Here is a 23,614-nt window from a genome sequence, read left to right on the forward strand (position 1 = left end):
AAAAAAAAAAAAAAAAAAAAAAAAAAAAAAAAAAAAAAAAAAAAAAGACATGACTGAATAATAAACAAAGAAACAATTTTCCAGAATAGAGTTTCATTAAGTGCATTACTACTTCCAAAGAACAGCACTCCAAGCACCAGAAATTTCAGGTATTAGTCAGATATGTATAGCATCACTGTCATTTTTTAATTTTCAATTTATTTTCCAATTTTTTTAGTAATATACCAAATCAAGAAAAAAAAAAAGGATTTTCAATTTTCCAATAAAAGGATGAGGGTAATTATTTACAAATAGAGAACTGCAGATTCTGGAGGACTGCAAAGATTGGGGAAATAATTTTAAAATCCATTATTTTTAGTAATTTAACTCTGAGGTAGATTGCTGAGATTTAAAATAAATACAGAATTTGAAGATGTTATACAGGTCAAGTTTAGTATTATGGTTTTGGGTGATTGACTCTGGTTCATGAGTCTAGGTATTTTTTAAGTATGGCGCTCTCCATAGTTGTATTTCATGAGCATCAGTGAACTAGTGCCAGATTTTTCCTATCATTTGCTAAGAAGAATGGATTGGTGTGTCCTAAAATTCCTAGCTGGATTTAGTTGAGTGATGGCTATGATGGTTCTCAGGGTGCCCATGACTGAGAGCCACCTTGTTACCATCTTGGCTCCAGCATGAAGGAAACTTGTTTGTGCTTATGTGGGTGTCAGCTCCTTGACTCTACCAGCCTGTTATCAACTCAAGCACTCTCCTGTGGGAATGCTAGCCCTTCCTTTGCTTTTCAGTTTAATAGGTGCACCTCAGTCCCCAACCCCCTTGGAAGCATCCAGCCCCTTCTCCACTGAACACTCACAGAAATACCAGGCCAGCTATCACCAAGGGAACATCGTACACACCAGCCTATATGATTCATCTCAGGATCAGCTCCTTATATAGTACCACAGCATTGAGCTATATTTACAGTGAAAACAACAATAAGTTTACTATCAAAGAGTCAAGAGATAGTGAGTAAGGATAATGGAATCAAAAGGTTACATATAAAAGAAAATCATAACATGCTTTCTAGAGACTACACCTATCAGGCTAACCTTCTGTCTACAGAAGTTTATCTCACCTCAAAGGTCCTTTGCAGAATTTCAACCAAGGCTGGTTGTGATCCCATTTTCATGAATGTAGTTGCACTGCTCAATTACTTCCTAGGTGCAGGATAAAGGGGTGTTTTCCTTGCCTTCTCCTTATATTCCCCCAAAGTACCCAGACTCATGATAGCCAGACACCCTTTCCCCCTGCCTTCCCCAACATGGCTTATTCTCTGGTGTGCTGCCTCCCTGTTTATTTCACATCCTCCCCGCATTGACTTCATATGTAAATAGAGCTTCCATTGTGTTAGCTTACAATGCTTAATTTACATGCAAACAGAAATAGGTGAAGAAATATCTTTTGCCTGACAGAAAACCTGTTTGTTATCTCTGCCCTGATATGGACTTTAGAACATATTTCCAATATACCTACGTAACTGCTTACATAGCATCTATACATACATTTCACAATGATATTAATGACCAATGTGACCTGGCTTTCATTTAAGACTTCACCTGACATTCTTTCGTGAACCAGAATGTACATACCAGGATCCGTACATTCCTGTAACCCCCTTGCCAGTTGGCACTGAAGGGTTCATGGGTCACTGAGCCATCCAAGGAAAGACCAAATTATTCAGTTTGGCATCACATTACCTTTAGTATTAGGACAATACTAAAAGCTCTGCTGTCGGATATTTAAACTCACAATATTAGCAATTCATCTGTTATTACGCCTTCTAGCTGGCAAAACAGTAGACATTACAATGCCCAAGTTTATGTTACTAAAGAAAAGCAATAAATACCATGACAGAGTGAATCAATGCAAGATGGGACAAAGCCTCAGCATCAGGACCAGAGGACCCAGCCAATGATTTTTTTTTTTAAATCGGCAAGACGGTTTTAGATTAAACAATGTCTTTTTTCAGTATTGTAGTGACCATGCTAACTCAGTAGTGGCACCTCCGAGTCCATCCCTTCCAGCATGAGCTGGAAGAAAAACATTGTCCACAGATCATGCTAGTAACAGTAGAGACTCATTTCAGCATCCAGTCAGCAGAGGGCTCCATGATGCTAAGTGAAAGTGGACAAAGAGGTGACACACAGAGCCTGGGCAAACAGGGAGAGAGCCATTGGGTTATAGGTAAGTGTGAACAGCAGGCAAGTGGTGGCAGCCCAGCTGGCTGGGGAGAGAAGGTCAGGCCCCAAAAGCTGAAAGCTAAGCCTGGAAGCAGATTGTTGGTGGCAGGAGGCCCGCAGCAGCAGAGTATGGGATGAACAGCCTAAAAGTAGCAGGTGAGACACAAGAGAACAATCTGGAGAGGCCCCCAATGAGACCAGAGAGGACAGGACTGATCTCTGGCCAGTGGGTCTACAGGCCTGCACTGAATTGTCTGTTAGTCCACATACAAGGCCAGAGTAGCCTTATACCCCTCCTATTGGACTGTCCTAGGAGTCAAGTTATTCTCTTTTATGATACCTGTTTAAGAATATGCCTAGAATATCAGCACATTTTCTTTCTGCCAGACCTAGCAAAGTACCTTTTTCTTTTAAAGCTAGGAGTGGGCAAGTGATTACTGGACACAAACCAAGGGCTAGAATCTAGAGCATCTGTATCATTTACCTCCCAGCTCATGGGACACAGAGCACACTGCCAATGGGGACTGGTGGGCCACAGCACCCAGTGACACTCTGCAGTGTGCTTAGTTACAATCTCTTTTATCATATCTCCGCTAGTTGTGTGGAGAAAACAGCACCTCTACTATCCCACCCCCCTTATTCTCAGATACAAAAAGTCATTACTATAGTAATGTCTCCTTTCCTCAGTCAAGCCATTCAAAAGCATGCCCATAAGGACAACGAATCTTATCTACTGATAGTGTTTCTGTTTCATTTTTTTTCTACTCTGCAACACTGGACTTTAATTTTCAATATGAATTGGGTTTGGAAAAATATTCTGAGTGGAAAAAAAAACCTTTTTTTTTGGGGGGGGGGGGGCTACAGAACACATGCATGGCAGGGGGTAAAGCATACCCCAGAGCGGCTGACAGGTAGGAGAAGGAAATGTAAATCAGAGTTCATTATTTCCAGGCTTGACCTTTAAAAAGCTTATTAGCTGGCTTTCCTGCACCCCCTCATCAGCCCCATACTCAGCACCCTTTCCAGCCTCCACCTTCAGGCTCAGAATCCCTAGCTGACATCACCTCTTCAGCCCCCTTCATGTCCACTAATGCTCACCTGTCTCCAGCACAATGACTAGCATGTGCAGCAGACAAGTTCTGACAGGTCTGGGCAGAGACGATGGGTTTTGCATGTAAAATTTCAATTTGCCCAACTGGACTGCAGAGGTAGAGGCTTTGTTATTTGCACACAGCTGGGTTAGTGCTAGGGAAATGGGTACATACAAAAAGGTGTGCACACTCCAGTGGAAGCAGAGATGAAGTCCTATAGTGAAAATCAGGCTCTTAAGATAGAGGTCCATTACTGTATGATCTGCAAATGTTAGTGAATAGGATTGTTATGTGTCAGTAAGTGAACCTCTTCTCTACTTATGTCATTGATGTGTGGTTAGTACACCAGGTTCTCTTGGTACAAAGCAATAAAATCTTTCATACTTTCACTTACACATATGCTAGCTTGATTCCTTGGTTAAAGATTACACTGCACTCAACTTCCCACCCATGCCCCACTATCGGTTAAAACAAAGATTGTGTCTTCAGATAATAACTGGAGGATACTACTTGGTAACGGATACCCATATTGCAGGTTAAATAAACTCTGAATCTGAATCTAAAAAGGAAATGTGCCTAGTAGATTGTTAACACAAAGTTAAGAGGGAAGCCCTTCAAGGCATCATCAATAATGTGCTCTTTCTCTCTCTCTCTCTCTCTCACTCTTTCTCTCCACCCTCTAACCCTCTGCTGCTTCTGCTCTCACTACAGCATTTTAAAAAACGCTCATTGTATATTTGTACAACTCTCCCCCTTCCCCCCGTCCAGCCATCTCTTTTCCTCAAACGATTTATTTTTCCCTTTCAAAGTTATTTAAAAGGTAAATGTACTAGAGTTATGTCTCCCTGCCCCCATTGCCAATATTGTTACCCAATCTGGGAGTGCCGGAGAGGACTAGGGAAGGCAGTTTTATAGAGTATGTGACCATTAGGTTTTTTTAATTGGAGTTGGAGAGGGCTGAGCCTTCCCTGGGAATAAAGAACAAAAGGGGTGAGACTTTTAGCATTTGAGGTAACAGGCTGGCAGTTTGTGAGGGCAAGGGGAGAAAGGGAGAAGCAGGGTGGCCATAGTTAGTATGGGCAGAGACGGCTCAATCCCAGTAATGCTGAAGTCGGTGGCAAAACTTTGATTGACTTTCATGGTGCAGGATCAGACCCTGAAGTCACAGAATTTAGAGACTGAAAAGAGCTACTAGGTTTTCTAGTTCATCTCCCTGCCAAAGCAAGGTTGTACATTTCTTAGTACTTTGTGCAGTCTAATTTTAAGTGTCCCAAATAACAAGGCTTGTATTACATCCCTTGGGAAACTCTTTCATAATCTAATAGCTCTCACTGTTAGGAAGGTTTTATGATATTCAGCCTAATTTTTGCCTTTCTTAATTTGATCCCATTGCTCCTAGTTATACCTTCTTGTACCAGGCTAAATAGAATTATTTAACCTCCTTGGCATCTGCACCTGTGAAATATTTGTAGAATTATGACCCCACAGGCACACATAATTTAGCCTAGATATATTTGTTTAGCTGTTTTCATCTTTCATCATAAGTCAGTCCACCAGTCTTTGAACATTTTTGAAATCTATCCAGTTTGTTAATATCTTTCTGGTAATGGGATGCCTGGAACATTTCAGATGCAATTGCACCAGATGTACAAAGAGGAACTATTACCTCCTTGCGCCAAGGTAAAATGCCTTCGCTTATGCAGCAGACAATTCCCTTTTCAGAAGTAGAGTTCTACTGCTACAGCCATCAGATTTTCATACTGCACCGTCACTATGGTATAACAATGAAGACAGTATGAAAAGTCAGATCTCTTCATTCAGTCTGACTGTATTACGGAGAAATAGTTGTACAGCATCCATGCACTTTGACTGGGTTACACAAGTCAATTTCTGTGCAATTTTTTAAAAAAAAATTGTTTTGTAATTGACATTTTCAGGGGCCAGGGCAGCTTGGGAAGTGTGTCAGTTACTCTGCAAGTGCACAGAAAGGCATGATGGGTGATATGTACATATAATTTGTTGATTAACAGAAAAAGAAAAAAGGCAAACCATTAACTGTGCTCCTAGTTTTCAAAATCAGTTTTAGATAGCAGAAATAATATTTAACTATAATTTAAAAATATTGCCCTGAGTTCTACTCTTTAAAATATTCAGTCAAACCAAAATGTTTAGATCATGGGGAAAGTACAAGAATTATAAAAATAAAGATACATTGGAGAATCTGCCTTATAAAGCATCTTTCGTGGTCTGAATAACAGACAATATGATTCATTGTGTCCACCACTTGCTCCTGTCAAACACTAAAGAACAGCTGAAATTGCTGGTACAGGTGCACCACAAATGTTACAAAGACAACACAATAGACACACACAAGTAAAATAGACAAAACCAGGAAAAGTGTATATACATTACATAGCAAGATTAATTTTTCTGCTATACTTAAACCACAATTGGAAACACTTTGGAATAGGCTTCTATGTTCAGAATTAGTCATTTGGAATTTTAATTCCCACAGAAGCCAAACCATGTAATTTTTAAGCACCAGATGTTATGTTTCTTCATACACAAAGAACAAACTGACACTTTCGGTCTGAATGACTTTTTAAAATTGAAATAAACAAGAACAAAAGTAAAGCGCACACAGACTCTCTCCTCTCTGTAAGAGATTACCCTGAACATAAAATAGGAGCCAGTCTCTGCAGGTATTAGGCCTGGTCTACACTACGACTTTAATTCGGATTTAGCAGCGTTAAATCGAATTAACCCTGCACCCATCCACACAACGGAGCCATTTATTTCGAAATAAAGGGCTCTTAAAATCGATTTCTGTACTCCACCCCGACGAGCGGAGTAGCGCCAAAATCGATTTTGTCAGTTCGAATTAGGGGTAGTGTGGCCGCAATTCGATGGTATTGGCCTCCGGGAGCTATCCCACAGTGCACCATTGTGACCGCTCTGGACAGCAATCTGAACTCGGATGCACTGGCCAGGTAGACAGGAAAAGACCCACGAACATTTGAATTTCATTTCCTGTTTGCCCAGCGTGGAGAGCACAGGTGACCACAGATAGCTCATCAGCACAGGTAACCATGCAAGCCGATAATCGAAAAAGAGCACCAGCATGGACCGTACGGGAGGTACTGGATCTGATTGCTATATGGGGAGAGGATTCAGTGCTAGCAGAACTTCGTTCAAAGAGACGAAATGCCAAAACTTTTGAAAAAATCTCCAAGGGCATGATGGAGAGAGGCCACAATAGGGACTCAGATCAGTGCCGCGTGAAAGTCAAGGAGCTCAGACAAGCCTATCAAAAAACAAAGGAGGCAAACAGTCGCTCTGGGTCAGAGCCGTGGACATGCCGCTTCTACGCCGAGCTGCATGCAATTCTAGGGGGGGCCGCCACCACTACCCCACCTCTGACAGTGGATTCCCAGCGGGGATAATCTCATCAGCTACACCTGAGGATTCTGTGGACGGGGAAGGGGAGGAGGAGGAGGAGGATGATAACGAGCTTGCAGAGAGCACCCAGCACTCCGCTCTCCCCAACAGCCAGGATCTTTTTCTCAGCCTGACTGAAGTACCCTCCCAACCCTCCCAAGCCAGTATCCAAGACCACGACCCCATGGAAGGGACCTCAGGTGAGTTTACCTTTTAAAATATAAAACTTGTTTTAAAAGCAAGGGTTTTTAATGATTACTTTGCCCTGAGGACTTGGGATGCATTCGCAGCCAGTACAGCTACTGGAAAAGTCTGTTAACGTGTCTGGGGATGGAGCGGAAATCCTCCAGGGACATCTCCATGAAGCTCTCCTGGAGGTACTCCAAAAGCCTTGCCACAAGGTTTCTGGGCAGTGCAGCCTTATTCCGTCCTCCATGGTAGGACACTTGACCGCGCCATGCTTGCAGCAAGTAATCTGGTATCATTGCATGACAAAGCCTGGCAGCGTATGGTCCCGGTGTTTGCTGGCATTCAAGCAACATCCGTTCTTTATCTTGCTGTGTAATCCTCAGGAGAGTGATATCGCTCATGGTAACCTGGTTCAAATACGGGAATTTAATTAAGGGGACAGAGGTGGCCATTCCTACTGGGCTGTTTGCCTGTGGCTGAAAAGAAATCCTTCCCTGCAGTTAGCCGAGCGCGGGGGGGTGGGGGGGGAATTGGCCCAGAGCTTTTCGCGTTTGGCTAGCAGGGATCTTCCCTGATACCAGCCACGCGGTGGGGGGAGGGGTAAAGCAATCATCCCAGAGAATTCATGGCGGGGTGGGGGGTGTTAGTTTGGTTCCTGCAGGGATCTTCCCTGATACCAGCCACGCGGTGGGGGGAGGGATAAAGCGATCATCCAGAGAATTGGTTGGGGGGGGTTTAGTTTGTTTTCTGCTGCTGAAGGTTAACAGGAAAACCGCAGCACTCAACGGGCTTTGCTTGGTATGTGGGAAAGGAGGGCGCAGAAGCCGAAAGACAATGGCTTACCATGGCTGCATGCAAGCCGAATTCTGTTGCCCGGACCTGCGTCTGTGATCTCTAGCCACAGGCACTCAATATTAAGAGGCAAAATGCAACCTTGCACAGAAATCACATGTGCTATGTAATGTGAATAGTGTTGGTCACCGTGAAAGAGTATAAGCATTGTTCTGCAAAATGTATCTTTTTAAAAAATTCTCTCCTTTTTTCCCTCCCTCCAGCAGCTGCAAATTCTTCAAGCCTCCCTCCTCCATCCCGAAGGCTATCACAGATAAGGCGTCGGAAAAAGAAGACGCGAGACGACATGTTCGCAGAAATCATGGAATCCACCCGCAGTGACAGAGCTCATCTGAATGAGTGGAAGGACACGGTTTCAAAGTATAGGAAAGAAGCCAGTGAACGTGAGGACAGGAGGGACCAACGTGAGGACAGGAGGGACCAACGTGAGGACAGGAGGGACGCTCGAGATGAGAGGTGGCGGCAGGAAGATCAGAGGAGGCAAGATGCAACGCTGGGGCTGCTGCGTGAGCAAACAGACATGCTCCGGCGTCTGGTGGAGCTTCAGGAACGGCAGCAGGATAACAGAGTGCCGCTACAGCCCCTGTATAACCCCCCTCCCCCCTCACCATGTTCCATAGCCTCCTCACCCAGACGTGTAAGAACGCGGGGGGGGAGGCTCCGTACACCTTCCCATTCCACCCCAGTGGACAGCCCAAGCAAAAGGCTGTCATTTTTTTAACCTTTTTTTAGTGGCCTTTTCCTTCCCTCCTCCCAAACCCCACCCGGGTTCCCTCCCTCTTTTTATAATCTATGAATAAAGAATAAATGATTTTTAAATGATAGTGACTTTATTTGGTTTGAAAGCAAGCTGGGGGAAGGGGGAGGGTGGGTTCCTTACAGAGAATGAGTCAATAAAGGGGGCGGGTTTTCATGAAGGAGAAACAAACAGAAATTTCACACTGTAGCTTGGCCAGTCATGAAACTGGTTTTCAAAGCTTCTCTGATGCACAGTGCTTCCTGGTGTGCTCTTCTAATCGCCCTGGTGTCTGGCTGCGCGTAATCAGCAGCCAGGCGATTTGCCTCAGCCTCCCACCCTGCCATAAAGGTCTCCCCCTTACTTTCACAGAGATTGTGGAGCACACAGCAAGCAGAAATAACAATGGGGAGATTGGTTTGGCTGAGGTCTGAGCGAGTCAGTAGCGATCGCCAGCGACCTTTTAAACGGCCAAATGCATATTCTACCACCATTCTGCACTTGCTCAGCCTGTAGTTGAACAGCTCCTGACTCCTGTCCAGGCTGCCTGTGTATGGCTTCATGAGCCATGGCATTAAGGGATAGGCTGGGTCCCCAAGAATAACTATTGGCATTTCAACATCCCCAATGGTTATTTTCTGGTCCGGGAAGTAAGTCCCTTGCTGCAGCCTTTTAAACAGAATAGTGTTCCTGAAGACGCGAGCGTCATGAACCCTTCCTGGCCAGCCCACGTTGATGTGGATCAAAAGGGACGTTTCACCAACAAGTGCTTGCAGCACCACTGAAAAGTACCCCTTGCGGTTTATGTACTGGGTACCCTGGTGCTCCGGTGCCAAGATAGGGATATGGGTTCCATCTATCGCCCCACCACAGTTAGGGAATCCCATTGCAGCAAAGCCATCCACTATGACCTGCACATTTCCCAGAGTCACTACCTTTCGTAGCAGCACCTCAGTGATTGCTTTGGCTTCTTGCATCACAACAGCCCCCACAGTAGATTTGCCCACTCCAAATTGATTCCCGACTGACCGGTAGCTGTCTGGCGTTGCAAGCTTCCACAGGGCTATCGCCACTCGCTTCTCAACTGTGAGGGCTGCTCTCATCTTGGTATTCTGGCGTTTCAGGGCAGGGGACAGCAAGTCACAAAGTTCCATGAAAGTGCCCTTACGCATGCGAAAGTTCCGCAGCCACTGGGAATCATCCCACACCTGCAACACTATGCGGTCCCACCAGTCTGTGCTTGTCCTTGCCCAGAATCGGCGTTCCATGGATAGAACCTGCCCCATTAACAACATGATCTCCAAAGCACTGGGGCCCGCGGTTTGAGAGAATTCTGTGTCCGTGTCCATGTCCATGTCCATGTCCTCATCACGCTTGTCGCTGCGCTGCCGCCGCCGCCACCTCCTCGCCGCGTTTTTCTGGTCCTGGCTCAGCATAAACTCCACGAGAACGCGCGAGGTGTTTACAATGTTCATGACTGCTGTCTGGAGCTGAGCGGGCTCCATGCTTGCCGTGGTATGGAGTCTGCAGTGTTCACCCAGGAAAAAAGGCGTGAAATGGTTGTCTACCGTCCGTTGCTTTCTTGCAGGGAGGGAGGGAGGGAGGGAGGGGTGAGGCTGTACCCAGAACCACCTGCGACAATTTTTTTGTCCCATCAGGCACTGGGATCTCAACCCAGAATTCCAAAGGGCGGGGGAGACTGCGGGAACTATGGGATAGCTATGGGATAGCTACCCACAGTGCAACGCTCCAGAAATCGACGCTAGCCCCGGTACATGGACGCACACCGCCGAATTAATGTGCTTAGTGTGGCCGCATACATTCGAATTTATACAATCTGTTTCCCAAATTCGAATTATATAAATTCGGATTAATCCCATAGTGTAGACATACCCTTAGAGTCCTTAGAGCAGTGGCTCTCAAACTTTTTTACTGGTGACCCCTTTCACATAGCAAGCCTCTGAGTGTGACCCCCCCCCTTATGAATTCAAAACACTTTTTTATATATTTAACACCATTATAAATGCTGGAGGTAAAGCAGGCTTTGCGGTGGAGGCTGCCAGCTCGTGACCCTCCATGTAATAACCTCGCGACCCCCTGAGGAGTCCCGACCCCCAGTTTGAGAACCCCTTCCTTAGAGACTAAATGGAGTGGTACAAAGAAGGTCCTAGGAGTTTAATAGTGATATGCAGCTCAACAGAAATTCAAAGTGCCACAGACTGATGTACCCTTTCTAATATACATATTAAGAGCTCCACATCTTTATTCACAGTCTGACAAATAAAAGTCTTGCCTTTCATTAAGTGTGTAATGATGCCAATTTAATTTTTAAATGTACAGTTCTTTTAGACTATTTAGAATTACTGCGGTAAATTCTGCTTTCAGTTAAAATTACTGGTACTCTGGAATTACACGATTGTAACTGACAGCAGACTATGGCCCATTCTTTCTTAATAGAATGTACAGAAAAACAGAGCCTGTTCCTCCTGCTGGTATCCCCGCAAAATTCCTATTGAAATCAATTAGACTTTTGCTTGCAGGATCAGTGCCTTGGTAGAAAATACTTTTATGTAATTAAGCAAGCTGTCCTGACCAAATTCTGCTCTTAGTTACACCAACTTACATATGGAATATTTCCTCTGGGCTTGATCCACCCAAGGGCTGCATGGGTTTCTGCCAGTATAGAAACCCATGCAGTATAGGTGTGGGGCCCTTGGCAGTGGAAAATCTACTGCAACTCCCATTCCACCAGGAAGCTAACAACCAGGCAACACTGCCACAGAAGAGGGCAGCACTGACCCGGGAAGGTATATAATATTGGCACCTAGAGCAGCAGTTCTCAAACTGTGGGTCGGGACCCCAAAGTGGGGTGCAACCCCGTTTTAATGGGGTCACCAGGGCTGTCGTTAAACTTGCTGGGCCCGGGGCTGAAGCCCAAGTCCAAGCCTCACCGCGCAGGGCTGAAGCCCTCAAGCTTCAGCGGCCCCTAGGGCAGGGGGACTCAGGCTTCGGTCCCCCTTCCTGGGGTCTTGTAGTAATTTTTGTTGTCAGAAGAGGGTCGCGGTGCAATGAAGTTTGAGAAACCCTGACCTAGAGGATGATCTGACTCCATATTTCTCCCCCAGGTTTCCAGTGGAGCCCAGGTTGCAAATCAAAGCAGCCCTTCCCTGCTGGAGCCCCATTCCAAGATGACATTGCAAATGCCAGCTACTCTCCCCTGGGCATGACTCACAGAATCATAGAAGATTAGGGTTGGAAGAGACCTCAGGAAGTCATGTAGTCCAACCCCCTGCTCAAAGCAGGACCTACCCCAACTAAATCATCCCAGCCAGGGCTTTGTCAAGCCGGGACTTAAAAACCTCTAAGGATGGAGATTCCACCACCTCCCTAGGTAACCCAGTCCAGTGCTTCACCACCCTCCTAGTGAAATAGGGTTTCCTAATATCCAGCCCAGACCTCCCACACTGCCACTTGAGACCATTGCTGCTTGTTCTGTCATCTGCCACCACTGAAAACAGCTGAGCTCCATCCTCTTTGGAACCCCCCTTCAAGTAGTTGAAGGCTGCTATCAAATCCCCTCTCACTCTTCTTTTCTGCAGACTAAATAAGCCCAGTTCCCTCAGCCTCGCCTCATAAGTCATGTGCTCCAGCCCCCTGATCATTTTCACTGCCCTCTGCTGGACTCTCTCCAATTTGTTCACATCCTTTCTATAGTGGGGGCCCCCAAAACTGGACACAGTATTCCAGATGTGGCCTCACCAGTGCCGAATAGAGGGGAATAATCACTTCCCTCGATCTGCTCGCAATGCTCCTGCTAATGCAGCCCAATATGCCGTTAGCCTTCTTGGCAAGAATGGCACACTGCTGACTCATATCCAGCTTCTCATCCACTTCTCGACTCCATTTTGAGTCACAGCTTTCTCTGTTGGTGCAGAAAGCTGCTGCCATTTACACCCCCTATGACCATGGCTGTGAGTCAAGTCTACTGACTTCAATGGATTTGCACTAGTGCAGAAGAACAGAATTTGGCCCTCTAGCTCTAAACTAGAAACGGAAAAAAATTATAATTAAATTCACCATGAAGAAGTGCATTAAGATTACAGTGATGAGAACCACACATTAAAGTGCCTCAGTCTGACATAAAGAAGTGAATGCATTCATTTGTAGAAGGAAAGAACCCACACATGGAGTTTCCTTTGAATAACATTTGGACTAAGTCAACCACTCAGAGAGAGACGTCTTATCATTTAAGAGCTAAACAAACATAACATTGATTTTGATGCATAATCACTAGCAAAGTCAATCATTGACTTGCGTCAAATAAAGAGTGGCTTAATGGAAGTTCAAGGTCATTGTCTACTTTTCTATCAATCAGGTGTTTCAGTAAGGGCAGGGCTTGAGTCCTTTAATCCAAAAAAGGTGAGGTGTTTGTTTAGCTTCATTGTTGTGTTTTGTTTTGATTTGCAGCATGCACCCTCTCAAGTCACATTTTCAAGACTTGCTGTCTTTCCAGAAACAGCAGTGTTGCTATTCTCCAGTTCTTCACCTCAGGAAAAATTGAAATGGGGACCATGTTTCTGGCAAAGTTGGATTGTTTGGTCCTTTTCTTACACAGAACTGTTCCCACAGGAACAATCCCATTGTTGAGTAATCAGTTCCTTCAATGGAAGGAAGTTCCACTCTCCAATTAAATAGTTGGTCTTTTAGCCACTAGCAAGGTAGTATTCACAATCTTGCCTTTATGCTGCGCTATACATGGCAAAGACGGTGAATCTATGTTTTAAAATATCAGCTGAGCTAGGTGGCACTAGTTGTGAACTTAAAATAGCAAAGGTGCAAGATGATTCACTAAATTTCTGCCTAACCCATTCTACATTTCCCCCTTCCAAGCTAGTTGTGATTGAAATCTGAAAGTATTTCATCATGATTCATTATTTTTCTCTTGGAAATGCAGGCATGACAGCTCAGGTTGAGGTTTCTCCAGCTAAGGGTATACCCCAAAACTCAAGGTGCTGCAGAAGATAGTGCTGGCAATCAGTGGGAAGCACTCTTCTCTCTGATTCAATATTAATCTTATGCCTCAACATTGTGTTGGGGATACTGGCTGTTGCTGGGGTACCGCCTTTTAAATTAGAGTACAATGGAGGGCCTGACCACTTGTGGACATTAAAGCCTTAGGTGAAATCCAGACCCCATTGAAATCAATGGGAGTTTTGCCATTGGTTTCAATGGGGCTAGGATTTCATCCTCATGTCTATTTGCAAGAGTATGGGCGTTAGCCCTAGGTTCCTGAGCAAATTCCATTAGAGGTCATTACATTCTATTCATCCACTGCAGAGTCAACTGGACATAATATTCTTCACTTCCTTTCTTAAACTGTTGGGCTGAACACTGTTTAACAGTTGCTACATTCCACCCCCAAAAGTGGCTGCAGTCCAGTGATGGAAGAAGTGATGATTCCAATATATGTGTTCATTACAGTAGGGCAAGTGTGTTAATACTTGTAGATAAAAGGTGCTATAAAAATCTAAATTATTTAATAAATGTATGCATATTGCCACCACATTAGGTGGGGTTTTTTTTATTATTTAAAAGATCAGAGATAAGTAACCCTATGGAGATTTGGTTGCTTGGCTTGACCCAAATATTTGGAAGCTTATCCAATTGCATTTCATAAAAACTATTCAAACTTTGGGTTAGCAAAATTGGGCTGAAAATTTCATGAGATTTATGGCAGTTACTTCCAGGGGAGAAACACTTTTCAGCGTAGCCTCTCTTGTGATATTTCAGCATTACCAGTCCTGGCTAGAACCATAAAACTTTCTTGAGAGCAAGGTTTGGTTTCGCTTTACTCGGAGTTCCTAACAAAGGTTTAGGCCATTCTCTATTTTATCGTAATTGGTTTGCCCATTTCTTGTATATTTGCATGATGACTTTAACAGGCACATAGATTTTATACAGGGAAGAAAAGAAAAACAGTCTTCCCAAGTGCATTTTAAAAGTGTAACTGATTTGAGCAAAAAGTCTAACAGCAGCCAGTACTATTTTATACACTGCAAGGAGTGTCAGAGAGTATATACACTTTTCATTGCATAATACTGTGCTAGTAAAGAAGGCAACATATCTTCAGTGCCTTTTAACAAGGGAGTAAGCAAAGAAACAAAGGTCCAAACACATTATGATCTAGTGCCATATGCTGCAGTCCTGTCTGTGATTTTATAACAAAGGTAAAATGTGATACAGTTAACAAGTGGTTCAACAGTCATATCATCATGCTTATAATTTATGAAATAGATCTATTTAAGCAGATACTATCTCAGTAAATTAATTCATTGTATTAACCTAGTAGGAAGTGTGTGCTTTCACACAGCTATAGGAACCAAGCATATATTGTAATTCTAGTTCTCCCTAACTTACCATACCAGAAAGACTTTGCAATTGCCAGGAATGTAAATGATACATATTTCATTATATTTAAGTAGCAAAACAGACACAATTGGCAGCTTTCTTGATCATTCAAAGTGTCAGTGTCAACACTGAGCTAGGAGTTTATCATGGAAAATGCTATTATATTTCCTTATAAATTTCAGAGAATTGTATCTTGCAAATTTCTTGGGGTTGATTTTCCATGCCTTGCACCTTATGTCATCACTTACCCCTATGCAGAGAGGGTACAAAGTGCTACCATGCTGATCCGAAAGCATTTTACATCCACTGTGCACAGAGCTAAGAGAGGGGGAGGGATAGCTCAGTGGGTTGAGCATTTTGGCCTACTAAACCCAGGGTTGTGAGCTCAATCCTTGAAGGGAGCCATGTAGGGATTTGGGGCAAAAATCTATCTGGGGATTGGGTCTGCTTTGAGCAGCGGGTTGGACTAGACCTCCTGAGGTCCCTTCCAACCCTGATATTCTATGTTCTGGGTAAATATTACAGCAATGCACAACATAATGTGCCATGCAATGGAGAATCAGGCTCCTCATGTTTGGTGCTAGCTCAGAGGTGGATATTTTTGGAAAGTTTGAAGAAAATACATTCAACTGTTTTTTGTGTTATCAAAGCATGGGGAAAGTGTTTTCTACATTACATGAAAATTCTTTTGTTGTTTCACATAATAGTTTTCCAATGGCTGCTTTGAAGTTTTCAAGCTGACATGTATCTAATAGTGAATGAGTCCATTTGAAGGCACTTGGTTACAACCTAAAGTTATGAACGTTTGCAAAACTATGAGCATATATAGGACATACTTTTCTCATCGATTTAAGCATTCACCAAAGCACTATGAATGTTTTCAGGTACAGATCTGGTTATACCTTCAGTCATCACTGTTATGAACTCTGACAGCCATTGGACTATCCTGACCAAATACCACCTGTGGATGAAAAACTAGGAAGCCCTGTTTAGGTTTCATCAGGACCAGCTGAGTTTCAGAACTGTATAACCATTTTCCACTTCTGACTTCCTTACTTTTCCAGAGAGGAAAATGTTCACAGTAATTTACAGTAATGCAATTTACAAATAACATAATCCTTTGATTTTCCAATAATGTAAGAACCAGGTAATGACAGAGTAATGCAGGTGTTGCTATAATAGCCATGTGAACATAGTGATTAATTCAAAACTGATCTCTGAAAAATGACAAGTCATATTCAGTTGTTATACTCTCTAAAGAGCTTGGACTTTGTGAGCTCTGTTGTGCAAGAAGAAAATAATTTTCCTGCAGCAGTAATATGTCCTAACTTTTCACCTGTGCAGTGATTTATGACATTTTAAAACTAATGGTCTAACATGCTCACATAATAATAGAGCAGATGTTCAAGTTCATCCAGAAACAATAAATTATGGAAGTTAGAGGGAGAAAAAGCAAGGTTCTGCTAGTTTTAATGCCTGTTCTCATCTGGTTTTAATAGCTAAGCAGAGGTAGACCTGGTCAGTAATTGCAGGGAAGACACCTCCACAGAAACAGGAGCCTATGAAACATGTAGATCTTTTGTAGACAAGATTATTTCACTTTCAAGCCTCAAACAGATTACTACCAGCATACAAAGCAGTTTGATAGGTAGTGCTACTACTTTTGAATGCAGACATCCCTGATTCTGTTTGATGCGGGAATGGATTCAGTATTTAACCACATCAATATCTTTCTGTGTTCTACACAACCATCATCAAGCTCTGGAGTTTTTTGCTAGAATGCACTTATTCATTAGATAGTTATTGTTAAGATATCATTTTTTCAGTTTAAGCCCCTATTTTCAGTAGTTTGACTTTCTAAAATATCTACCTTCAGGCTGAAATTCTTATGCTTAGTCCCAGCCCAGAGGTGAATTTTTTTTCTTTTTTAGGATGAGACATTCAGATAAATGCTGATTTTAAGTGCTTATTGAAATAAGTTATTTATATTGTCTCTCTTTAATCTTTAAAAAGAACTGCAGATCTTAAATTAAAAAAAGAATAAGTATTGTAATAACAGACATAGCCTTTTTAGCGGAAGAGTGAGAAAATTCAAAGTTAGCAGTAACTTTAAATCAGGATACATTCCAGCAGGGGTCTTTCATTATATGACAATACAATATATATGCAGTAACAGACAATGAGACATACCATATGTGCATCCCGTGTTTCAGAAATCAGTACACAAATTCAGCTTATTTACATTTTCTTATTGGAGAAGCAATACAGAAAAAAAGAAATGGAGTTCCTTGCTGTTAGACTATATTATTTGCCAAATTCAGTATTATGTTGCATTTTTCACTACTGTGTGATCACAGAATGAAAAACCCTATTGTACTGACCCTGTACTGAATTTAGCCTAAGCAGACCCTTGCACCTGTGCACAGTTCCACTCAAGTCAGTAAGAATCTGCCTACATGAAGTAGCTTGCAAGATTAAGGCCCAAATTTCGATTGATCTAAAAATGTATACAGCCCCTATCATAACATCTGTGTACTTCCAAAATAATTAAAAACAGACAGTAAAAAGCACAATAGCTTTAACTGTATTTGTTTTTTTAATTACAGTCTCATACCCAGATTGCAAGGTGTTTGGGACAGGGACCATGTTTTCATAGGAGTTTGTTCAGTGCCTAACACAATGGGGTCTCAATCTTGATTGGAGCCTGTAGGTAATATAAACAGCATATAATCAATAACAGTGTTGCATTAACATGGCAATGGGTTGCACGTAATATCTTAGGCCACATTCCTGTAAGGAGCTCTGTGTGGGTATAAGGATCCACCCACACAGAGTTTCTTGCAGGATTGGGGCCAAATCCATATTTAATTTGTCATCATTATCTAAGGCAAAACAACCAACAGCACAACAAAACATGAGAATAATTCTTTCCTAGGGAGGAATTCTGAACCCGTGTGCAAAGCTTAAGTAAAAGAGTCTTGTCCAGGGGAACTTGGTAAAGGATGGGGGCGGGGGAGGAGGGAGAACAGACTCTTCCCTCCTCACCCAAGATCATGCAAAATATATTAAAGGCCATGGACTGCAGCAGCATCCATGCTTATTGTGCACTCCATTCACATCAATGTTTAGGCCAGTGAATCCACGTATTTGACTTGCACTAGCATCCGGCATATGCCCAACAACTCCTCCACCCCCACAAGCTAACGCAGAGAGGTATCAAAGAATAGAGTTGCATAATCTCCCTGCATAGCTTCTCTGTGGCTTGCCCTTCCGTGCAAGTGAACCACATACAGAAGTTCTACTGAGTTTAGGAACTTCTATGCCTGGAAGGTTGTAGGGAAGCAGTAGTCAGTCTTTGAAATATTTCAGCAGCTAGGTATTACATGTACTGTTATGGCAAAGCAAAACTTGCCCAAAGACAACTTATGCTGTATGTTTATAATGTTAAATTAATAGTAATAACCTAGCTGCATTTCCTTGTTTTAACAATGACTGTATTCAAGTTAAGAAATTATATAAAACTAAAAAGACAAGACTCTGATTTAACAGAAAAAGTTAAACTTCCATTTTTGATTTATGAGCCTGTTTCATTTAATTTTTCATATCATCTACATACACACACAAAGACACACACGTCTGTAAAACATGCCATCTTAGATGTTAAAAGATCAGTTATATTAATAGATAGTTAAATAAAAACATCACGTGACATATGCAGTAATATTTACCAATTTTATGGATGAAGATGATTTCAAGTAATATTTCTATATCACTGGAAGCATTTGGAAATGTTAGACCCTCAGTAAAGACTGCTCCATGATTATTCCATGTAGAAATGACCACCGCCTACCATATATCTGAAGTTCCTTTCTTCTTTTGAATTAACTACCCTTTTTACTTCCATACAGAAAATTGTTTTAATTTTAGCAAGATTTTGTTACTATCCTAAAATACTTAACCAGAACTATTCAGTCTTCAATAACAAACCAAAAAAGGAGTGGCATCTTGGCCCGGATGCCTCTTTCCTATTCCTAGAATTCCTGATGTTCTTAACTGTAACTACACAACCACACATTTCCTTGAACCCCCCTACAGCCTGTGACATAATCTCACACTCTCATGAATGTGCAACATTTGAAGTATAAAAAACCCTCCAGCTATCCTTTAGCTATATACTCTCCTGATATGCTATGCTAACATGGATAATTCTAAATCACTAAGGACAATAGTTTTACACACATACGTCTCTGTTTATATGCACTTAATATAACTTTTAACATTATTCAAGAATAATTATGTCAGATACCCTGGGAATCTTGTTCAAATGCTAAGAACTACAGGAAAAGGGGGAACTTTATAAGTTCTTACAAGTTATTCTGATTCAAAGAGATTTTTTAAAAAAAGATTGATGCTAACTACATCTGTAACTAACATGAAATCCACATTGTAACCAGCCACACTGTACCTCTTGCTTGCTGAAAAACACTACATCTCAAAGGGCTATACCCTCTCCCCTCTTATTTACAGCTACGCTACGGGCCATCCACCATCCCGGTTTTCAGTTTGTGTTGGCTTTGGACTGAACCACCTTGGACAAAATCTTGGCCCCATTGAAGTCCTTGCTGTTTTATATCTTTATGTAAGGGAGTTATAATTATTTAAATAACCACTACAGCTAATAATTAAAAAATGCTGGACAAACAAGAAGGGTGAGTAGATCCACCTAGAAGCTAGAAACTGCAAGAAAAGTCCCGAGTGCACTCAGCAGTCACACCTAGTGTGTATCATTTTCATGCCAAAGATGCCATTTAAATATCTGTTACCAACAGGGCGGTGTATAAGAACATAGGCTGTTCGGAAGGCAGGGCCTGGCCACTCAGGTGTTTAAGATACAGATAAGCGATGGTGGTGGGCGCTACCCAGTGCACTTTCCACTTCTGGAATCCAGCCCCACATCTCCAAGCGCTTCCCAGGCTGCATTGCACGGAAACACCGACCAGTTGCATTTGGCCAGGCAGCGAGTTCCCAGCCCACCCGTTTGGGAGACGGGGTGGCAGCAAACCCCAGGCGTGAACCTTCCCTCGAGGGAGTCCCCTGCGCGCCGGGGGCAGGTGGCGCCCGCCCGGGGAAGTTCGGCGTGGAGCACGGAGCGGGGCTGAGGACTGGAGGCGGAGCCCGGCGCCGAGCAGCACCGAGGTGCCCCCTCAGGGAGCGCGGGAGTCGGACTCTGCCCTCAAGCCCCCTGGCAGCAGGCGGGGGGCGGGAGCAGGACCACACACGCCCAGGTGCGGCCAAGGACGCGCCCCAGCCTGGCTCACTGACCTGCCGGCGCTACCGCAGCCGCCGCGACCTCCCCGCGATCCGCGACGGAGAGACCCGCGGGGCGCTGCTCCTCCGCGGCTCTGCGCTCTGGTCGCGGCCGGCGGGAGGTGCCGGGCGGCGCCGTGGGAAGGCGGGGGCGGGGCTCTCCCTCCCTCCCACCTGCTCCGCCAGGCCCGGCCCCGGGAGCGCGGCGGGGGGTGGGTGTCCCTGGGCGGCTCCGGCTCCTGGGCTCAGGTGAGAGGCCTGCGAAGCCCCGACCCGCTCCCCAAGGAAATCGTCAAACCTGGATCCTGAGCATCTTTGGTCCCCAGCCCCCGAGCTGCACTATCCCCATAGAGCCCAAGGCCCCCTGGCTTCTCCGGGGGGGGATGAATCCGGGCCTCGGCACAGCTTGGAACAGGAGTACAGTAAAAACCCCAGCCCCAGCGCACTTTTGGCCCTGGTTCCCCAGATTTCCTGGTATGACTCAGCCCCACACTGTCTGCACCATCTCACTAGGTGGAGCTGGTGAATGCCGGTCCAATAGCGCTGATAGCACACGGTTCTACTACCTGGAGCCCGGTAGTTAAATCTACCCCCTTCCTTGCCCCTCACAAATTTAAGTGTCTAAAGAAAAATTCCAGCTCCTGTTGCAAACCCGAGCCGTTGCACAACACAGATGTACCCAGCCCCTGGAACTTGCCGGATCCAGCTTTTTTTTTTAAATCCCAAATCCTAAAACAGTTGCCTGCTAAACAGAAGAGCGCCTGGAGTCTGGCCATTTGGGGAGCCCTAAGCCCCAAATTGTACCATATACAAATATTGGGGGGTTTTAGGAGCTGATGAAACTATAGATGAAATCTTTAAACTCCCAAGAGTAGCTCTTAAGCAGGACTTTGCTTTCTAAATTATAAAGGCAAAATATTGTTTACTCATCCCAGCAGATTTTCTTTTCCACAAATTCAGTTTGTGATTCTCCTTTATCAAAAGCTCACGCAGGAAGAAACACACAATCTAGTTGTGGCCTGAAAGGCTCTGTCCACACTTTTCAGGAATAAGGAAAAACGTTTGTGGTTGCTTTTGTATACAGAAAATCCTCAATCTGGGGATTGTTTAATCACCAGCCCCTTCTAGGTGCTTCAGGTAACTGGATGCTCATTTCCTTGGATCTGTATCAATGAAGATCATGTTCAAGTGTTTTAGAAAATCTAAATGAGGTGTCTCTACATCCTGCAGGATTTTTAAGTAATTCCAAGGCTCAGCAAATCCATTTCACATAGATCCAGACAATGGAAATCTCATCTCACTGAGGATGTTGAAAGGCTATGCTGGCAGCCTATGGACCACTGTCTTTGTGTTGTGGGTATGGAAAGTCTTTCTGTGGAATTCTAAGTCATGGAAATCCCTTTCCCCATTGTACTGTTTGCTGCTAAAATCAGTTTTCAGATTAGTTATCAAACCAGGTAATCCTTGGCCTCAATAATCTGCTCCAGTTGCTTCTACAGGTTTTAGAGTCTTCTAAACACATTTCCAGTGAATGCTTAACTTGCACCTTAAAGGGTTGCAAATTTGCTAATCGCACAAAACCGAACACTCTTTCCCGCTCCTTCTCCTAGGCCCCACCCCACTCACTCCATCCCCCCTCCCTCTGTTGCTCTCTCTCACCCACTCTCCCTCATTTGCACCAGGCTGGGATGGGTCCCTTTTTGACCGGGTGCAGAGGTGAAAGTAGGCCGGTATGGTGTACTGGCAAGAACCGGTACTCCGTACCAGACTGGCTTCCCCAGGGGTGCAATTTAAAGGGCCTGGGGCTCCCAGCAGAAGCTGGAGCTCTGGGCCCTTTAAATCGCCGCCCGAGCCCCACTGCTGGAGCCCTGGAATAGCAGCAGCGGGGCTCTGGTGGCAATTTAAAGGGCCCAGGGCTCCAGCTGCTGCTACTACCCCGGGCCCTTTAAATCAGCACCAGAGCCCCCAGCCGCCGCTGCTACCCTGGGGCTCTGGCGGTGATTTAAAGGGCCTGGGGCCCAGCTGTGGTAGCGGCGGCTGGAGCTCCAGGCACTTTAAATGCTGGGAGCTCCGGCAGTGATTTAAAGGACTCGGGGCTCCCAGCTGCCACTACTGCAGCTGGAGCCCAGGGCCCTTTAAATCTTGATTTAAAGGGCCCCAGGCTCTAAAGGCCCCCCCTTTTCTGGTTGAGGCCACGCCCCTTCCAGAGAGGGAAAAATCAGGTTTCTGGTGCAAGTTTTTATGAAGAGAAAATTTGAAGTTTGCTTTCTGTGAATAATCTCCATTATTCTTTTAAAATTAATCATTTCTAAAAAAAGACATTCCTGCACATGAATTTGTTACCTAAATTTGTTACTAATTTTCCATTAATATAAAAGAGACACAATCTGAGAAGATAAGTTTAACAATCTTCTGTTTTAAATAGAATAAAGCAATACAAATAGCACTAACATATACATCATATACCTATACATACATTTTGCACTATCCAATCAAATTAAAGAAAACTACATTAATTAAAAATGCAAATGTTCACAGAAGTTGTTTTGCTGTATTAAGCCAGCTTATTTAATACACAGAGTAAGTGCTAATACTGATTTAATATTTGATATGTTCCTTGTTGGGGTGGTGTTCTGGGGGATGGAGGTGGGTTTTTTTGAGACTTTGTCATCTCTGATAATATGATCCTAAAACTGGGAAAAGTGTAATGCTCTTTTCTTTGCCTGGACAAAATTAGAGAAAGATTATACACAGTTCATAACCCATACTAACGCATATCAGGCATGCACGGACTGAAAAGTTGGTGCAGCAAAAGTACTCTTTGTAATCTCTCTCAAAGACATTCAGAAATCATGTCGTCTAAAAATGTTAATATATTGTTATTGTTGTTGAGTTTAAGTATTATTCTTCACTTGTTCTTTTAGATCCAAATCCCAAAGTCTTTCCTCATGACCTACTTGGGAAAATCCTTCAGTGCAGCTGCAGTTAGGATTTCAGGACTGGGCCTATAGTGAATAAATAGCATATACTGCTACCTTCCTATGCCAACTGACAGCAGTTTTCTTTGCCTACTTTTAGTTTGTTCTTTAGTGAGTCTGGGAGAATGCATTATCATTGCACAGTTAAGGCACTAGATTTGGGTTCAATTCCTGGCTCTGCCATTCCTGTGGGATCTCTCTGGTCCTCAGCTCCCAGTCTGAAATATAAAAACAAGAGTGTTGCAAGGATAAACTAGTTAATGATTATGAGGCTTTCAGATACTACAGTGTTGGGGGCCATTTTGTACCTAGACAGATAAGTGGGACAATCCTGACTAACTGGGGACAGCTGTTGAACAGCTCAACAGTAAATAAGGGACCCAGTTCTACATCCTT

At 43.7% G+C, this 23,614-nt stretch overlaps 1 protein-coding gene across 4 annotated transcripts in view; it reads right to left on the reverse strand.

Moving 5' to 3' along the window:
- WIPF3 (WAS/WASL interacting protein family member 3) overlaps positions 1 to 20,339 on the reverse strand; it is a 54,568-nt gene extending 34,229 nt beyond the window's left edge. For 3 of the 4 annotated variants that reach the window (XR_002908683.2, XM_024209571.2, XM_024209569.2), the window contains exon 1: positions 20,256 to 20,339. The gene's annotated coding sequence lies outside the window, so the exon portion shown is untranslated. Of the gene's footprint in view, positions 1 to 18,661; positions 18,940 to 20,255 lie in introns of those variants that run through there. The other variant, XM_024209570.3, reaches the window with a different exon arrangement.
- Between the last annotated feature and the right edge of the window lie 3,275 nt (positions 20,340 to 23,614).

This window comes from Terrapene carolina, unplaced genomic scaffold (assembly GCF_002925995.2).
Source record: "Terrapene carolina triunguis isolate 2854851 unplaced genomic scaffold, T_m_triunguis-2.0 Scaffold84, whole genome shotgun sequence".
Taxonomy (NCBI): domain Eukaryota; kingdom Metazoa; phylum Chordata; order Testudines; family Emydidae; genus Terrapene; species Terrapene triunguis.